The 19,991-nt window shown below is 39.7% G+C and overlaps 2 long non-coding RNA genes across 2 annotated transcripts; both read right to left on the reverse strand.

The window, feature by feature from the left end:
• Window positions 1-137: 137 nt before the first annotated feature.
• Window positions 138-2,395, reverse strand: LOC119898832. The gene is made up of 3 exons (XR_005443645.1): window positions 1,824-2,395; window positions 1,019-1,108; window positions 138-673 (listed from the first exon to the last, which is right to left on the reverse strand). It is a non-coding gene; the product is annotated as an uncharacterized LOC119898832 (long non-coding RNA).
• A 6,524-nt stretch (window positions 2,396-8,919) lies between these two features.
• LOC119898834 lies at window positions 8,920-9,420 on the reverse strand. Its single transcript, XR_005443646.1, has 2 exons — window positions 9,301-9,420; window positions 8,920-9,169 (listed from the first exon to the last, which is right to left on the reverse strand). It is a non-coding gene; the product is annotated as an uncharacterized LOC119898834 (long non-coding RNA).
• Between the last annotated feature and the right edge of the window lie 10,571 nt (window positions 9,421-19,991).

Here is a 19,991-nt window from a genome sequence, read left to right on the forward strand (position 1 = left end):
TTACTCTGTCCTAACCAAAAGTATCCCAAATTTAAATGAAGGCTGGCTTATTGTAATCCTCAAAGTTGCACATTTACTTTAACCCTGTAGTCAATTGTCATTTTACTTAACACATAAACACAATAAAAACAAAACACTACGCTGATACATATTTTTATTTAAACATAAATGTAATTCAATAAACATCTGAAGTGCATACATGCATTATAAACACTTTGTAGGAATACATTGTTAATGCTGTCCATCGTAGCTGCAGTCACTAAGATGTTTCCAGCTCTTTGGTCCATCGCTTTTAAGTCGTGTCGAACATGCTTGATGACAGGTGATGTTGTGGATCCTTTCCCCCTTTTTGTTTAGTACGCAATTATTGGCTTTTGTGGACGAAGAGGGGAAGGTGCTTGCAACTGGACAGACCCAGACCTGTGGCCACCAGGATGCCAAAACATTTAATTAAATGAAGAGTCAGTCGTGCTCAAGCTAAAGCTGAGCTTGATTTTGAACAGCTTTTTTGCAGCTTCAGTCTTTGGATGGCATGTTCAGTGTGCCCCATAGACTTGTTTTCCCACTTTACAATCTATGTCTTGGTGCTGGGACTCATCCATGGTGTTTGGGCCACACTGCAGTCGCTTCGTATTCATATTTCTCTTCTTTAGGTCACCCTCATTCTTGTGTCCTGTAATGGGGGAAAAAACATAATTTAGTGTCCTGCTAAAAGAAGTTCAAGGTAAGATAAACACAGCTTTAAACACAGCAACTGTGCATGTTCAGGAGTCAAAATTAAAGCTGAACCCCCCCCAAACATTCCTCATGGCTTCCTCTTCATCGTTAGTGAGATTTATGTGAGCCTGTCACCCCTTGCACTCCTGTTCTGCGTGAATACACACCTCTGCCACTAATCACACACACCTTCTTAACTGCCACCTGCCAGCTCTATAGCCTGGTTTTGTTCCATGTATCACACAGCTCAGCTCGTAACCCCTTTTACACAGAAACACATGTATGAATGCACACATCTTACTTTAGGGGAAGGGTACTCTGGAGTGGAGAGGCAGGCAGCGTCTGTGTGGGCAGTGGTGTTTGTGATATTTTCTCCTCAGGTTCAGGAAATCTGAAAGAAAGAGATGCTTTAATTCTAACATGCAGAATAAAGTCACTGGATAAGCAGACTGTTTAAATTGGAATATATATATATTTTATATGTAATCTACACTACCAGGAATGAACTGCTTATCAAATCCAACTGTGGGTGTAAAGATTTATGTCTACAGGTGGACTGCATATCACCTGACAGGCGTAATTAATTCCAAATGGAGAAGAGTAAACTCAGCTTGGGCTTTTTAGCACCAAAAGAGATAAAAACAACACCTCCTACAGTCACCATTTCCCCAGAAAGCACAATTTCAAAACTAACAAGCCCTAATTATGGCCTAACTTAGCCTCTGTTGACCACAGAAAAGCTCACTTTCATGGCTTTTATTGTTTGGACCAATTTCCAACAGCAAGGCCACCCCCCTCTAATAAACTGGGACACACAGACCTAACACATGATTATTTTTAAACGTCCCTAATAAATCCACTTTGACTCCCGCGGTTCACAGACTGCCAGCCAAGCCCAGGAAGAGATAAACTGCCAGATGACTTTATGGCTCCCTCTTCCTCCCCCTGAAAGAAACTGCTCCCCACGCCTGGAGGTATGCTTCTTTACACTTGGCACTGCTACTCCATGTCATGTTAATAAAGCTCGGGTATTTGCATGGCGTTTTAACACCGCGATTAACAAAAGCGCGCCGGAGTGCCTTCCAACCCGGGACAAAGGGACTCACTGGGGTCGCTATGTGATCCCCGGCGGCGCTCCGCTCCTGTACCTCCCTCCTTCCCTCTCTGCCTTCCTCCATCCTCTCCATCATCACATGACTCTAATCACGACTTCAAGCCCCAAAGCGTCTCTGTTTAACAACCGCTGTTTGTCTCCGCCAATAAGGCCGATGTATAGCCGCAAAGCAGCTTGGATTTGCGCAAAAAGCGCACCTGCTACGACAGCAGGATATCTACTTTCCCAATTCCAGCAAAACTTTTATCATACATGGGGAGTTTGTAGCCCCATTTGTAAATAAAAATAAATAAATAAATAAAAGAGTTGGAAAGACTAATATTAAAATGAACCTTTATCATATAAACCCTAAACATACCGCATGTTACTTACAATAGTGCTGCATTCAAAACATGTTGGAAAATTTGCTGTTAATAACTTGTTAAACGCATTCTCAAACCAGATAAATGGAAATTAAGCCTATAAAGTAGCCTAGTCGTTTTATCTTGTTATGTAGGCCTATTTGTAGGGGTTGACACAAAAAATAGCCTCTTTTTACTTTTAGTTAGCAAATTCGATTGTCTTAGTGTCAAAACGTAACTGTTTGATTTCATTTAGATGTAATAACCAAGTTGGATTTGCAGCTCTTTCGCCACGGTTTGTTGACATAGGCCCTACTTTATACAAGGAGGCTCGCAATAACGGGTTTTCGCCCTCGAGTCTAACGTTATGTATGTTATTTACGGACTGAATGATGAGTCATGAACGCGCCATATATTGAACGGATTCGTTAGCTACACCGGACATGATTATTGACGGGGCTTAATTTTACCGTAGATAAATATAGCTTTTATAGATAGCTTTTTATTATTAAAAAGATATGTACAAGAAATAAATTTGATTTTAATTTGATTTAACTTTTAAAATTGATTAAGCTAGGTGTGTTTCACCAGTTAATGTAACATTGCAAGAAGTAGTAGTAACGGTACCGTTGCTATGGTTACCTGTAACCGTTTTAGAACGCTGTTTAAAACCGTTCACCCGGGTTATATATTTTAACTGTCCTGGTCTATTTTAACGTCATCTGGACGGTAACGTTAAAGAGTTGGGAACTTGGGACGCTTACCTGGTCTGGCAGAGGAGACTTGTGCTACAAAAGCTGCGAGCAGTAGGAGCAGGTAGAACAAGTTGAAGATCCTCATGGCTGAGCAGCTGTTAGCTTCTGAGGAGCTTAGTTAAATATAATTTTCTAGAAGTCTTAAGAGTCCTTCTGGCTGCGAGCTGGACTGATGATGCTCAGTGTGTTTCGGTTCTCTCTTTCTCCTCCTTTGTTTTCAGTCCAGAAGGCCTACGCCGCGGGAGAATCCAGTACAGAGAGAAGGACCTCTTTTCCCCAAGATAATCAGTATGTCCCTGAGGATTGTGTGCGTCCGAAGTGTTTGTGTGTCCAGTGAGAGAGTGATTGTCTCTGTGTATGAGAGCAAAGTGACAAAGGTGCCTTTCCCCCCACCTCCTTTATACAGCCTTTTAGAGGGAGGGGGAGCATGGGGGAGAGGTGGGGTGCCCACAGCAGCCCCCAGCTCAACCCCTGACACACACACTCACAAACACACACAGACACACACACTGCACATATTGACCCCACATGTAGAGGGTAATTCAAATGACAGGAAACCCCCTCCCTATCCTCTAACTGCCCCTTGAACACACACTCTCATGTATGCTGCATGTTGTGTATGCATAAATGTGTGTGTGTGTGTGTGTGTGTGTGTGTGTGTGTGTGTGTGCAACTATGGGTGACTGAAATATTTAAGAGTGGATGGAGCAGACAATGTTGATTTATCACTCATATCACAAAGAGCACAGATTTAGTAAGCTGTCGCTGATAGTAGTAGCTTCTTCAAGACTGAGAGGAGAGCCAGATCCCTCCTCCCTCAGTTGCCCCCCACCCCACCCCCGCACTAAGGAGAGCACACACATCTTGGGGGGGCTTTCGGGTGCTGGGGTGGTAGTGGAGGTGGTGGAGGGGGGTGTTTGCACTGAGCATTTTGGGGCCGGGTCCTGGTTGAATGAAATGATGGCACTGGACTAACAATACTCAAAGAAGTCTGACTGTCTGTCTGGGATGCTGTCTACTGTCTCTGTCTGTCTGCATGAGTGTCTGTCTTTTTGGGGCGGGTGTGTTTGTAGCCATGTAATTAAATGGCTACAACTGCATTATCTAATTTTTTTCTAAATAAAAAGCAATTACCGCAAGAATTTTGTTTTTAGGGAAGAGTCTTATCTTAAAATTCAACTTCTGGCTTTTCAAAATGGTTGCTGACTTAATTATTTAGTTCAGTGAGTTAATTTCACTTTGTTAGCATCTTCTCAGTAGCACCGTGTATCAAACCACTGAGTATGAAGATGATTTGTTCTTTAATCACCAGTCAGTTTTCATGTGTGATGATTAGGTTTGAGTGTAGAACAGTAGTACTTTTTTTTAAGCATTGGCCAAAGTGTGTTTGTAAAAAATGGTTCCCAATTACATTTTAGTCGTTTCCAGGTCTGGATAAGTATGGGGAAAAAAGAAAAGAGAGTATGGAAAAATATTTGTGATTCCAGACTATTACCCATATTTTCTAATATTTAAAATTCAGAATTTCTAAAATTGAATCTAAATTCTCTCTAAATTGATCATACAAGCAGACTGTTTTTTACATGGCATTTGGATGTGTGAGAAAGGTCAGGCTAGAGCAAGCTTGATGTGGTTGAATGCAAAGCAAGAAGCATGGTGTGTGACTGAACGTACACTCCTACACAGAGATGCCCCTACACCATGCTGTCGACGCTCTCCGTCTGTACGTCACAGCCTGCAAAACAGCTCTGCTCCAAGCGTCTCATTACTGAAACTATATATATATATATATATACTGTATATACTGTAGCATCACAAATAACCAAATACTAAGCTTGTCTGAACATTTATGAGTGATGCAGTGATGTAATTATCAGAAAAGTAAACAGACTATCTTTTCTGTGTACATGTCATTCAAGTGTAATTATTTAACGTTGATCACAATTTTGGTTATTACTTATAAAAGACACAAAAAAATATGGGGGAACAATTATATAATATTATTCACGTTATGGTTTGTATAAATATTCAAACAATACCCAGCCCTACTTCTCATGCAGGTTGTCAGTGGTATACCAGGGGATTTTCTTGCAGCAGGTAACCCAGTTCACTTGGCATTAGCTCTGCAGTTGACGGTGTGGGGACTCATTAGCGTGTCTGCTTACGGCCGTCTCTGTGGACTGAGACTCTGCATTCAGCACCCAGCTAATGAATTAACACATTAAGATGAAATGTCAGCCATTACATGTGAATGAGGATTAGAGAAGCAGCAGGACACTAATGGACCGGGGGCTCAATATAGTCACAGAGACTTTGAACAAGCATTCGGACCATCAGCTCTCTTTAGCCTTGAAAAATAGACAAAAGAGTCTGAAAAAAGAGTCTCTCCATTTGTGGGTTGTTTAGTGATGTGTGTGTGTGTCAGTGTCAGTGTCGGTGTCGGTGTCATTATGTCTTTGGAAATGTTGCTTTTATTGCTTTATGGTGTTTGCAAAAATGTTGCTTGAAATGACAGAGATTCCTCATGGATTTAGCCAATGCACAAACACACAGACACAGTCATCCTGCCGCAAACACTCAGCTGAGGTATGTAGTTTGTTTCTGTGGTGAGCTGCACTTTGCATATCAGCTGCCATTGTCTTTTAAAAAACTTTTATTTTCCCTGTTTGAATATGCTAATTTCGTCTCAATTGTCATTCAGAGCCACCTGGTATCCGCTGCATCCAACTGCTGCCAAGTCTCAGTTTCTCTGTTGTCTCTTTCTCTCTGCCCTTGAAAACAGAAACAAGCGAATTGTACCGAATTCTCCCCACCAGGTTTTCCGTGTGACTAAGTAGAGCGTGTTGTAATATTTGCTCTTCCTGGGGATTATACGTCTTTACAGGGATTACCCAGCCTGCTCAAACACTCCCCTACGAGAGAGAGAGAGACACGCACACACGCACACAGAGGGCAACCTCCTATTAAACTGCTTCAGTTTGGCACCGCTGCGCTGCATAGAGGAATCTCTTTTCTACTGTTAAAGGTTATTCTTTGATATGTGATAATTAGCGTTGTTGGTACCAATTATCCACCAAAAATGCCTGTCGCAATTCCAAAGTCCAAAGTGCTGACACTAGATGTCTTGTTTGTCCTGTCTACAGTCCATAACTCAAACATATTCAGTTCACAATGATACAAAACTGAGTTTGGTGTTTTTGCTTCATAAATTACTTAAATAGTTAATCAACTATAGAAATGATGGATAAACTATTGACTAACTGTTTATAATTCTCAGAGTAGTACAAACAGCTTTGTCTTTTTATTGGTACTTGAGCTGAAAAGATTAGTCATTTAATTGCTTAGTGGGTCAACATTTTTTAGCAAAAATGCAAAAAATTCACTTGTTCCAGCTTTGTAAAAGTAAACATTTGCTACTTTTCATAGGTACTATTATATTAGGTCATTTTAGGTGAGGTGAGGTGCCTACACAGAGCTCAAAGGATACTAAAGGAGAGTACCCACCCCAGCCACAGCCTGCTCACCCTGCTGCATTCTGGGAAGAGATTTCTGCTGCCGCACCAACAGACTGCAAGGCAACTTTTTCCCCCAAGCTATCAGACGTTTATACTAAAATTCTTCCTCAGTACTGCTCCATTTAAGATAGTTTATTTCTGTTTATCATTTTATGATTGCTTTTATATTAATGCATATTGTCTGCTACGCAGAGGCAGCAGAAGGGAGTTACAAACTAAATTTCACTATACAACCTAATCTAATGTGACAAATAAACCTACCTTCTACCTCATAGACTGATTTTTAGAACAATTACAAGTGCAATAGCATACATTATCATATTTTCCTTTCCTTGTCTGGTCATTTTGAATGCTTTGTAGATTAGAAAGAAAGAGTTTGACAGAGTTTGACTGCAGAGCTGCAGTTATTGCTACTGGTTTAGTAGTCATAGTCTTCCTAGACGCTGTGATCTTTACGACCACAGAGGAAGCTTCAGCCTCTATTCCCCTCCTGAATTTTCACTTTCCTCTTCCTGTCCCATCATCTCCTGACCAGCGACACACAGATAAAGAACTTCCTCTCTGATAACACTTGTTAAGAGGAACAGTGCATTATAAAAGGACTCGTGTTTCTTTTCCACAGAGCTGAACGTTATTGTATTGTACACAGGTACACTTAGCACGGACAAATTGTTATACATACAGATAGGTGACAAAAAGATATTCTCTCATTTCATGATGGTGGTGGAGAGGGCTGTCCAATACATCAGTCCAAAGCCTCCCGTAAGTGTCCTGCTGAATATTATATTATAGTAAACTGAATATCTATGAGCTTTGACTGCTGGTTGGACAAAACAAGTCATGTCAATGTGTCACATTTGGCTCTGGGAAATTGTGATAGGCATTTTTCACTATTCTCTGACAATTTACTGACAAAGCTTTAAATTGATTAACTGAGGAAATAATTGGCAGATTGAAGTTGACCATAATTGATAAGAAAATAATGGTATGTTGCAGCCCTAATTGATATTGTGATATAACATTACGTATACCGTGATAAAGGATTTTATCCATATGGCCCACATCGTTTTTAAACACATACATGACCGTGTGTGCCATCTATGTGAGCATATGTTTATGTGTTTTAAAAAGCTTGTGATTATTTCTTAAAAAGCTTGTCTTTGTTTCCCCATTTCACCTATTTTTAGTGATGTTGATAATGTTATTATAACCAGCTGTTATGGAGCTACAAAAACATGTCCCAAGTTGTATTGAAAATAGTTTTCCTTTAATGTAAACTCATTCAAGTGGATGCAGAGAGGAGTGCAGGTGACAGATTGAGTAGCAGAGATGTTTTGTGCCGTGATGTCTGGATTTTTTTGGGTGTAGTCCACTGTGTGTATATGTGTGTGTAGTAGTGCTGATTGTGATCTGAATGGTAAGTTTGTTGTCCATCGTTAGAGTGATAGCGGGTCTGTTGTCATGCTGTAAGGTCGTCAGCATTAATGAGGGCCGCAGCCAGCTAGCAGAGCTTAATTACTCTTAAGACCCTTTATCTCCAAATGCCCACTACAGACCCCAATGGACGTATATACACGTGAACAGTAGTGAACACCCAATACACACACTAACAGTATGGACCATCAGGACACATCACTCAGCACAAATGAGTCGGGCGGGGGATTTTTCTTCTCCTGCTGCACTCTGTGAAGACAAAGATGGAGCCTCACGATGGTTGATTAACTTTATCTTTATTCCTGAGCGCCTCCTCCCCTCCGTGTCGGCAACTAGACGGCTGACTGTGGAGGATTGACGGAGGGTTCAGGGGTCAGGGGGCAAGCTCAACAGGGAGCTGCCTCTAACCCCCCCCCCCAAATCCTAACCCAGACACAGCGGCTTCTCTGGACACGCAAACCGGGTGTCCAGATTTTGAAAGTATGGCTTTAGTTTGAACAGAAACATAGAGCATTATGTACTATGTTAGATTATTTTTAGGGCATTTTTGGATAGTGACAGCTGCAGAATGGTAATGATCTACCCAGCAATCAAATTCTTTATAGACGCCAAAGGACAGAGGTAGGACCAATATCGGGGGTCTGCTATTCCCAGCAAATAGGCATTTTTATGCGTCCTTAGAGGAACCATTGACTGCGCAGTAACATTCAGTGTAAGAATTTTCCAAAACCAGCTAGTGTCTGTGTAGGTTATGAAGCTACTGACCACAAACTAATAGTCAAAAGTGAGAAAAACTCAGATCAGTGCAGCTAGATTTTGAAGATTAACTGGTTTTTACAACTGATTAGGCTTATTAGTTAAGGGGGACAATATCTAAATTTTGGCATCTCTCACACTAAAAATTTGAGTGACGTGATATTTTGATGTACATATCTAACTGTTCCTGCTGTACAACAATGATTGCATGCCACCCGTTGACCATGTCCACATTTGTATAAGATGTTACTGATTAGGTCAGAGGGAGACTGAATCACACATCGGAGACAAGTTTATTGTTGCCTTTTTATTAGGAAAACTCAACACTATGTGCCATAATGACATTATTTAATTTGAAAAATGTTTTTAGTTAATCATGAGTCAATTGTGAGAACTTCACAGTACATTGAAAACCCTGTAGTACACTAGCTCAAGATAGAGATCTCTGACTTTATGGCTTCTGTCCAGCTTGCTTGGTGATCACTCTCAGCTTTCTGTTAGACGACCTTGACTTCTTTGCATCATAGACACCTTCTTCTGAAAGAGACAGTGTACAGCATTAGAAAAGCCGACATTTGTCTGCGTGTGTGTGTGTGTGTGTGTGTGTGTGTGTGTGTGTGTGTGTGTGTGTGTGTGTGTGTGTCTGACAGCAGAAGAGGAGTGTATACCTGGATGTTCTTTTTCTGGTTGGATGCAGACTGAAGCCAAACTGAAGAGTGAAAAAATAACGAAGGCAACGATGATGAAGGTCAGCTCAAAGCCAGAGAACGGCTGGTCCATCTACACAACTACCCAACACAAAGCACTTCATTACATTATGTAACATCTTCACATTAACACAAACTTATTAGGAAATCCTATTCTGTCTTACTGTGTTGTTACATTTTCAAAAAATAGACCTACAAGAGGTACACTAGGACAACTACTAACAATTATAAAAATTAAAAGTACCTAACTAGGATCTACACTTTGTATTTTTTTGTATTGTTGCCAGATTTATGAAGTAAAAAGGCTCAAAATGTCCATCTTTCTGAACCATGATCAAAGACGTGTCTTTCCATAATTTAGAAAGCTCATTCCATATTACAAACATGTACATATGAGGTACCAATGTGCATAACATTTCTTAATCTTAATATGTACATATGACCCTTATTGAGGTATTTTTTATTAGCATCCAGGCACGATATATTCAACTACAACAGGGCTATTGGATATAAAACTAAATGTTAAAGTTAATATTTTGTTTTAATAAGCTAAAATTGTTCAATTGCTAGATTTTAGCTTAACTACGCTGCACAGATTTTGTTTGGGCACAGAAAACTGAACTTGTTCTGGATATTTTTTACACACCTGCTGCCAAACCAGTTTCAGGCTTGCATTTGTGGGCAAACTTGTACTGCTTTACATGTGTAGCCTGATGATCTGACTGGATCAACCTTTTCCTTTCACTATTTGAACCACTTAACAAATCTGAGATGTAGAAATCATAGGTTTGGAACAAAAAATAATATACAATATGGATAAAATTAGGACATAACTTGGTCTGGAATTCATGCTCAAACTACAGGTTATTGCTAGCTTAAATACACATTATCCACATACAAAAATTGTTTTTATGTGTCAGCACAAAAGCCACAACTTTGTGTTACAGACATTAGAGGTAGTTTTTTCATTGGTGCAGTATCATGTCGCCTCCACTAGGGGGCCTTGTAATCTTGTTACCTGTAACTAACGTCTGTGTGTTGTTGGTTTTGAGTAGGTAGGTAGGAAGCTAAGCCCTTTCAATAATGACTCCTGCTCCTCAGTGCACCTACACTGCTCTATGTAGTGCTGGGTTGTATCTGCTTACTGTATGATTGCTCACAAATTTGCCAAAGCTGAATATTTCTTCCTGGTCTTGAGGGAGCTTTATGGTACATTTTACTGCACAATCTTCTATTTCTGAGTTTCTGAGATCAGTTCACACAACCATAGCAGTATCCGATGCGGTGTTTAAGTATCGCAAAGTTAGGAAATGCACTGTAGTATCATAGTATGAGTGAACTGGGTGAAACTGGAAGCAGGGCTCACATATATAAAACAGTCAATGTTGGAATCAAAGAAAAAAGTTACAACACAGAAGTTTTTGGAAACTTTTTTGGGGAACTGAGATAATATGACTTCAGTACAATACATTTTTCATTTTCAGCAGAATTTTGTGATCAAACCCTGTTTTCTAAACCCTTAACCTAACTTCAATCAAAATGCCTTTGCTGTCTAACTAACCACATTTTTACTTTCTTAACTTTACCACAAAGTAAAGTAAAGTATGAATCCCTACAAAAACATGCTGTTTAATAATAATGTTAATACATTAACAGATGCACCATGCAGTTTTATATTAATAATAATAATAATCTTTATTTGTAGAGCACTTTTCAAAAACAAGTTACAAAGTGCTTTAATAAGTGTAAAGACAATAATACCCAAGAGACAATAATACAAAAACAATACAAGATAAAAGCATGGAAACATTGAAAAGACTAAAATACACATTTAAGATAAATATAAAATTAGTAAAATACAATAAAATAAAAGGGATAAAATAAAGTCAAATAAGATCGGGAAAGGCTCTCCTATAAAAGTATGTTTTAAGAAGGGACTTAAAAGAGTTCACTGACTCAGCTGACCTTATTTCCTCGGGCAGGCTGTTCCAGAGCCTCGGGGCCCTGACAGCAAACGCTCTGTTCCCTTTAGTTTTCAGTCGAGACTCTGGAACAGACAACAGACCTCTGCCCGAGGATCTCAAGGTACGTGCTGGTGTGTATGGGACTAAAAGGTCAGAAATATAACAAGGCGAGAGGCCATGAAGAGCTTTAAAAGTGATCAATAGAATTTTAAAGTCAATTCTAAAACATACATCTCATACTATCACTGAGAGGCCCCAGTATTTGATCCCTGCTGAATAATTTGAGCACTTCCTCTGATCCTTCCAGCACACCTTTTGTGTCTGACCTAGATATTAAAAAGCCTCTCCAGAGTGGTAGGCTTCAGTCAGAGATGACACAAACAGCAGCAAACAATAAGAAAAGTGTGGGGAGACTTACCAGTGGAAGAATCACAGTAGCTATTTTCAGATCAGAAGTTCAAAACAAAAGGACCCGTGTGTATCTACAGACTCTCAAAGAGGAAAGAAAACAGGCATGAGACACTGTCTTAGAACAGTTTGTTGAAGCAGGTCTTTGTTTATTGATTTCTATCTTTTTACAGTGTACCTACTAGGCCACTCCTTTGTGCCTCATCCTGGAAGCAAATAGTACAGGATCCTATAACAAAGTACACACACACATTCAGAGGTCACGATTTAGACTTTGTTCTGGTAACTGATAACGCACACACTCTCACACAAGGCTTTGGCTGACACGTCCTCATTAAACAGCAAACAGGAAGAAAGATTCGCTGTTGCCCGCTGAAGTCACACGATCAGCTGTTCACTCTGTGGTTGTGTTTTTGTCTCTGAGGGTTAGGAAATGAGAAACATGGTCACTGCCATTGGTTTTTTCCACCTAAATATAAACGATTGTATCAAAGTGAAAGAAGAAGAACATTACTCATGAACTAGTTTAGTGCTTGTTTGTGCTGTTTAGAGTCTCTAACAGTCATAATAACAGTCTATGATGTGATTATTTTAACTCAGAGGTCCATTTACTATCTTTTTCTGAAGAACGTGCAATGCAGTGAAAATCTCCAATAAAAAGTGGACTTTTGAGTTAAGATTATTTTATTGATTTTTTAATACATTATATACATTATTTTATTCTATACATGGCTTATTTTATACATCTTAGATTGCATGAGGTCTGTTCATGACTGTTGCCAACGTCATGTATAAACCTCCATTCAACATCTATAGGAATTACAGATGTTGTATGTGGTTTTCTTTAAAGGAATAAGTCCTGCCTATCTATGTTAAGTAGAAAAAGATTGTACAGGCAACAATATTGCCAGTCTTGGACTATGGGAACACACTATACACATGTTAAACACTCAACATGGCCATTTTTTAGGGACACCTAACTAAAACAGTCTAATAAAGAATCTCCGTAATAAGGCTAATCTTCATAAAGGTTATAATGTTCCGTTATTTTGAAATTGTTTTTGGAGCAATGTTGATTCAACTGTATAGAAATTTTGGAAGCTGTGGTTTGTGTCTAAGAAATAAAAGTAATGAACCGAAATATTAGACAGAAAGAAATAAAGTTTTAATGAAGACATTTGGACAGAATTTAGGATCAGAACAAAGATAATATGGTGGTCCTCTATGCACGTGAGAAAGCACTGCCTCAGATACACTCTGAATTAATTCCACTATATATTTTGGGGATGTAGTTCGTAGTGCTTTAACAACACTAATTGATATTGTAGGATGTGTTTATTAGTTTGCACAAAAATACTTTTAGTATATATATACACACTTTGCCGCATTAATTGGTATACTTTGCTAAAACTCATGAATGTAATACTGTAGACCTGCACGAGGTAGGATTTATTGAAGCATTGTTGTATTAGACTTCATTAGTTTTAACTTTACATAAACTACATTACAGTTGTTTCTGTTTTTTCCACCCATATTAGAAACCTGCGTGAAAGTGAAAGTACTCATGTAATTCAAAATCCATTGTTATTATAAATGCATAGTGCACTGTGTTGAAGTTAAACAATTCATACTATTCTGTGTGTGTGTGTGTGTGTGTGTGTGTGTGTGTGTGTGTGTGTGCACGCAGTCGTACCATTCACGTGTGCACATTCCTCACTGAGCATCCCAGTAAGTGTGAAGAGGGCGAAAACCAGGAGAGAGAACACGATTGTCCACACCTCCAGCTCAGTCAGCAGAGATGCCATCTACACCCGCTGCCACAGCTGTGTGTAGCCAGTAAATGCCACATCTGTTAAAATCATCACATTTCTTTACAAAAGGTGAAATCACCGTCCCGACAATGAATTGAAATTAGGATGACTCACTTACCCAGAGTCTGTTACTGGAGCATTTAGATGTTGACTATTTCACAGCAGCTTCATAACACATGACACACAAACACACACTCTCTCTCTCTCTCTCTCTCTCTCTCTCTCTCTCTCTGTTTTGTCACACACTTGCAGAAACTGCAAAGAGCTGACTAGCACATCCCCTCTCAAGTTCAAGTGAGATCATATTAACCCTAATTATTTATGAGCCCTGTGTGTGTGTGTGTGTGTGTGTGTGTTTACCAGTAGAAATGCTCTTTTAAAATGAATGAATGTGTTCATTTTAAGATTTATGATTGCTTTCCAGTGTAGGACTTTCTCCAGATGGTATGAGATATTTTAATGTTTAAAAATGTTTGTGCCCACATTAAACATATCCATTTGTCATCTGAAAAAGAACTGAAGCTTTGCGTGCCACACATGTTGGTGTGATATAGGGATATAGGACTCTTCTTTAAAATTTGAGTGTATAAAAAAGATGTGCATGAATGCAAGGATGTGTGGGCATATATACATGTCTTGGACACTTATTTGACCCCCTTTCCTCTCAGCAGTGCTTGTTGATAACAAGGCTGCTGCTGTTGAATGTTCCCTGTGCAAATGTTCAACATTGCCCAACCAACCCAAGCAAAGTTTAAAGGTCAAAAAAACTACAACCAGATAAAAAATGTAGAGAATAGTCTGTTTATAATACAAAAAAATACAGTACTTTATTGCCCGCTGGCTTAGAAATTCTTCAACACACCTTACTTGTCTGTAGGAAAATGTTACAAATGTTAAAATGAAACTCAAAGTGAAGTCATCAAGATAATAATAACATCAGTTTGTACCACCAAACACAGCCCACTCATATGCAGAGAGCTAACTGAGAGCTAACTGTAACTAAAGTTAAGAAGAAATTAGGAGTCCACTTGTAGTAATTTTCAGGCGATGTGCAAGCTGCAGCACATTTAACTTAAGCTTTCAAATCAAACAAATATGTCGATTGAAATGGTGTTAAACCTGTAAGTCAACTTTAAACAATCTCATCCGTGCTTGTGGTCATTTTTGTAGCTATTCTGGGGGTGCGTTCCAATACCCTTACTACCATATTATTTAGGATGCCAGAAAAATATTTAGTATGTCCCAGTATATAGTAGGATATCCTACTGCATCCTGTCAAATTTTTCTATATACAAGCCGGAATGCTTTTCTGGCTATTTTGACCCACAGTCCTCTGCGCAGCATTAGCAAGAGGGTCAAAGTTCAAGGTGCACTGTTAAGACAAAGCAGTGTGTCCCAGTTGTATGCATACGGCATGCAACAGTGCATAGTTCTTAAGGGTAGCTGCAGTACGTAATAAAAGTAAAAAGAAAAAATATGCAATTTAGAACGTATAGCATATCTGCATTTTTCTGGCTCTGGCATAGGAAGATGGCGTCCTCATTCTTTGCCTGCGAAACTCTTGTTGGCTCAGCTGTTTTTCCAACCAGGGAAACTGCAACACCAGACCTATATGAAGCACTGAAAAATCTGAGATGTGGGCAGTGATTCAGAGGTCTAGAAGCAGAAGAACTTTGAAGTACTTCACAGGTCGGTTGCTCTGATTAGACCTCTACACAGTTTGAAGGTGGTGGTAGCTTTGAAGAAAATGAGGTCACAGGGCTCTGTGTACTAATGAGTATGATAAAGGTGTAATTTGTCCCGGTCAGGTGCAACAAAGCAGGAAGATGTCCATCAAACACAGTTTGTGCGAGCCCACACAGTCGTGAGAAGAGGCCTAATCAACCAAATAAGTGAAATCACCTGTGCAGGAGTTTTTAATGCAACATCTGTAAGAAGTTATGTGTGAACTGCAACCTTACCAAGTCCACGTGGGCTGGCCACTTTTTGTACTGGACACAAAAAATAACATCAGTATAGCCATTTATGCCTGACTCATCAGTTTACAATACAGCTTTACTGTCAAACTTTATTGTTTATAACCTCCAACCTCGACCACAGCGGTAAAAGCTTAAAAGGGTGGCATGCTCCGGTAGTCTAGGGGCTGAAGGAGCTGACCATGAAATCGCAGCATCCCCCAGTTTGAGTCCAGCTGTGGCATTGCAGATCGCTCTCCATCTCTCTGTCACCTCATTTCCTGTCACCTTTCTACTGTCGACTCTCCGATAACAATACAATATATGCCAGCCCTGTTTTAAAATAAAGTTAATGAGATCACCAAGCCTTGTTTGCCTCTTCACCTCAGTATGTCGCTGCCCTTCACTGGTCACTTTAAGTCACCCATTTTTCAGTTATATCAATCATAATCCTCATGGCCTGTTACAGTTCGAAATAGGATTACCCTCACCACCTAAACACACACACCTACACACACTATGTAAAAATGCTGATGGTTTGTGTAGGTGTTTCACTTCATGGCCAGTCAGACGACTAACATGCCTTTAATATGAGAGAAGAAATGAGGTGGCTTAAGATCTATCAACACAGTGTGTCTCACCAGCGAGTCCGTGAACAATCAGGCCAAGTGTGCGTGTGTGCGCACGTGTGTGTGTGTATTGTGTGTGTGCTGTCCCATGTGTACAAGTTGCATAAGCTTATTAGCAGCATCACTGGTCAGAGGAGGAGATTGAGGTTAGTCTAAGCCCTAATCCTCCTGGACCGTATGCTTATTACCCAGCAAGCACGACAAAATCCTGGCTCCACCCTTTCAAGAAAGACACACACACACACACACACACACACACACAACTACGACACATTTTTTCCTGCCTTCTTTTTAACTACTCAGCTCCATCTCAACTCTTCCTCTCTCTGTCTCTCGCTCTCTCTCTCTCAGCAGGAGGGTAGTGGAGGAGGAAGCGGAGGTGGTGAGCACTGTTGAGTAGTTTCTTAGTCGCCATGACGACCTCACACCCCACCATCTTCAGAGCTGTCCTCCTGTTGCCACGGTGACCTGATCCCGTTCCATCACCGCTCCTCTCGATGATCTGGATTGGTGCACCGTCTCCTTTACCTGAAAACAGCTTGCGGATGGGAGAGCAGATCACACAAAGGGACGCGGATCTTAGGACAAGAAGGCGCGGCATCCTGGGAATGCTGTAGGAGTAATATCAGAGCGTTGCCTTGAAACAGCAGCATGCCAGTACAGCAGATAACTGTGGTTCCAGCCAGGGGGACGGCCAGTAACGGCAAGAACGCTCCTCGCTCCAAAGACAAGACCGAGGTGCGTTTCTGACCTCTAAACTCCAGTAAGAACTGTAGGATTATTTATTTATTAATTTTTGCAATTAAGGTTTAAAACTAGTTTAAAGTTGGTCAGATTACAGAGATTTAACAGTACAAAGATGTTGTTTGTGTTGTCAGAAAGCAAAAGTAAATTGTTCTTGAGCATTGATCTCGGTAACTATAGAGGAGGTTGCGTGTTTGTGTGTGTGTATGTCGGCCTCCAGTATCAGCTGTCTTTTATCACTGTTTCCTCACTTGGGGGATTGAACGTCACACCACGCCGCCTCACCTCACTTTGCCTCATCTTACGTCACATGCATAAGACTATAAAGTGTTTTTCTCTGACAGCAGGGAGGACTCGAGGTAGACAGAGTTAGGGACTTAGCATGAAGAGAAACGGGGTCATGATGGTATGCCATACATGAATTAAAGGTTTGGGTTCTTATGAAAACAATATAGTTATATATAGTTTACTTATTGTCAGTGGTCGAGTGGTTGATGCCAGTTCAGTGTCGTGTGCATGCACCATGTATAATAACGGCAAAATACCCCTCCAAACCCAGAAAATAAAAAAAACTTTTAATTAAGTTATTTCAGAACTATCTAAATTAAGTTCAAGCAATGAATCAGGAACAAAACCATTCACCAAGATGTACAATTTTTCAGGTGGAAGTAGTTTTAAAAGCTTTTTTATCCAACTTGATCCTAATTTTGGGGGAAACTAACTTCATGAGAGCACAGGCCACATTAGTTTATATTTATAAACGTTGATCCATGGGTACACCTGCTTACATATAGTGATGTCCACTCAAAGTGAACTAGAACATCAGACTAGTCTAGAACGCAGGTTCCATGTGTATTTTTTTTCCTTTGCCTTAATTTGACAGTTGAAAGTGAAAACAAACATAAAACATGAGGAGTAGGAGGAGTATAACACACAACAACGAACCCCAACATGAATCACCCAGAGGATGCGGTGGCCACATGGCACGGATTTAGACCACTAGACCATGAGGATGCCCACAGACTGCATGTTTAACATGCAAACTTCTTATTTAGCAGTTTTTGGTTATACCACAGTCTGCAGTTATCCATTGATACTAACCTGTGTGGACAAAAAAAATATTTTGAGGATACAATAACGCACAGCTAATGGATAACACATACATGCTGATCATTCTTAATAATGATCTTGTTTTAATGATGCCACCAGCTCTATGTGCACTGCCCCTTGTGCAGTGTAGATCATCTCCATGGTAGACTACAGTCAGTCCAGCATTAACATCATGAATGAGCTTATTGAATGGGGCATGTCATATCCCACCAATTTAATCCATCCATATTTAAAACGTAACAAAGCAAATATGAATATGAATATTAAGTTGAACAATTTTACTTAAATTTTTAAGCTAACCTTATTTTGAGGTATAAAAACAATAGATAGAGGAATAATACACGGGTCAACACGTTGAAAATGTGGTTTTGCAGGCTTTAGCCCATGTACTGAAAACTACTGATACTATATGACATATTGCATTTTCTACTGCTCCAGGCATCCACTGGTTTCCACTGTTATAAAATAAATTATATTAAAACTTAGCTGAATTCTGCAATCCATCACATGGAAAATCCAGTCTGCGTTTATTTTAATTAAAGTTACATTGTTACATTGTCTGGTGGTTGCTTTTCATACACAAAAATAAACTTAAGAATAAAACATTTGTATGGACTGCATTTAAAATGCATTTCCATGATTTATAGATAAAGAGTTTAGCTTAGCAAAGACACTGGTATGGTCCTTTAAATAAATAGAGAAGTTATGATCATAGGGTTACGATGGAGAGATAGAAGACAAATATCTTTTCTTCCATCTCTAGACTCTGCTGTCCGCAAATCTGCTGCAAGTGTACATTTCTATGTTTTTCTATAACCTTAAATGCCTTAATAAGCGTCTTACTATAAGTGATGTGATCTGAGATACACACACTATTGTCTGCCACAGTCAGAACAGTTTCTGGTTTGAGGTGGTCAAAGCTGTTTGAAAAAGGAGATGTCGCATGTTTCCCTGAACCAAGGAAGATTTAACAATAACAAGTCAGAATCTGATGACATTTAAAGGGTTGTTTGGTTATGCTGCCACATAGACACCAAAACAACACATGATGAAGATTAGCTTTGAATTTTATTCTATTGCTTATTTATGAACAAATATTTCATGTTGTGAAGAAATACCAAGTTTTAAGGTTCCTTTAAAGTTCAGATTCTGCAAAACATGTCATTACCAATGTAAACGGTGCAGTTGTAGCTTAGTGGTTGGTTGTCTAAATGTGGCTGTAGGTGTTTTCAGATCACAAGCCAGAGTACCGGACCAAAAAATAGCCCTCGATCCACGCTACATCAGTTAATCCCCTCTGCAGAAACATGCACTTGTCCTCACATAGACTCACCAAAGTGTCAGAGACAGCAGGCACTCAGGTAAGTAACAGTAGGATGGTATCTCTGATACAGCACTTTATCACTAAGTTAGTGAACTGCGGGCTGAGACATATAAGAGGCTGCAGCAAGAAGGACCGGAGTGTTTTCATGTGATCTTGTGAGTTGGCAGTGCTTTGTTGTGACTTAGACGTGTCAGGCTTTTACTTCAGGTTATTTTAGATGTTACATTACAGGTTATTTGCTTATAGTGGAGCCAGTGTACAACTGTTTGTCTGAGCCTGATATGTATATGTGGCTCATACATTAATGGGAATGGATCATTTGCCTTTTTAAAAATGTTTGTATGTTTATTAAGTATGGGCCAAAGAATTGGGAAATCTGAATATTATTATGGTACAGATGCAGCTACTTTGCAGATGCAACAGAGCAATACACATAGATATACAATACACAGATTTCATTGGCTTTGTCAGGCAGGGGCGGTAGTGAGACTGCATGGTAACTCATGGTTAGCAAGTCCACTCACTTTCTTACCAAGAGCCGGATGAGAAGATTAAATATCAGTTTTAAGTCTGTGTCTACTTGTGTTTAGCTTAACCTGGCACAAAGACTGAAAGCAGGAGGGGAATGGCTAGCCTAGCTCTGTCGTAGGTGCCTTCCAACAACAACTTCAAAATCATTAAACTGTTGTTTTAGAAGACCTCGTGTG

This window comes from Micropterus salmoides, unplaced genomic scaffold (genome assembly GCF_014851395.1).
Source record: "Micropterus salmoides isolate LMB-PRFRI ecotype aquatic unplaced genomic scaffold, ASM1485139v1 Ms_hic_scaffold_12, whole genome shotgun sequence".
Taxonomy (NCBI): Eukaryota; Metazoa; Chordata; class Actinopteri; order Centrarchiformes; family Centrarchidae; genus Micropterus; species Micropterus salmoides.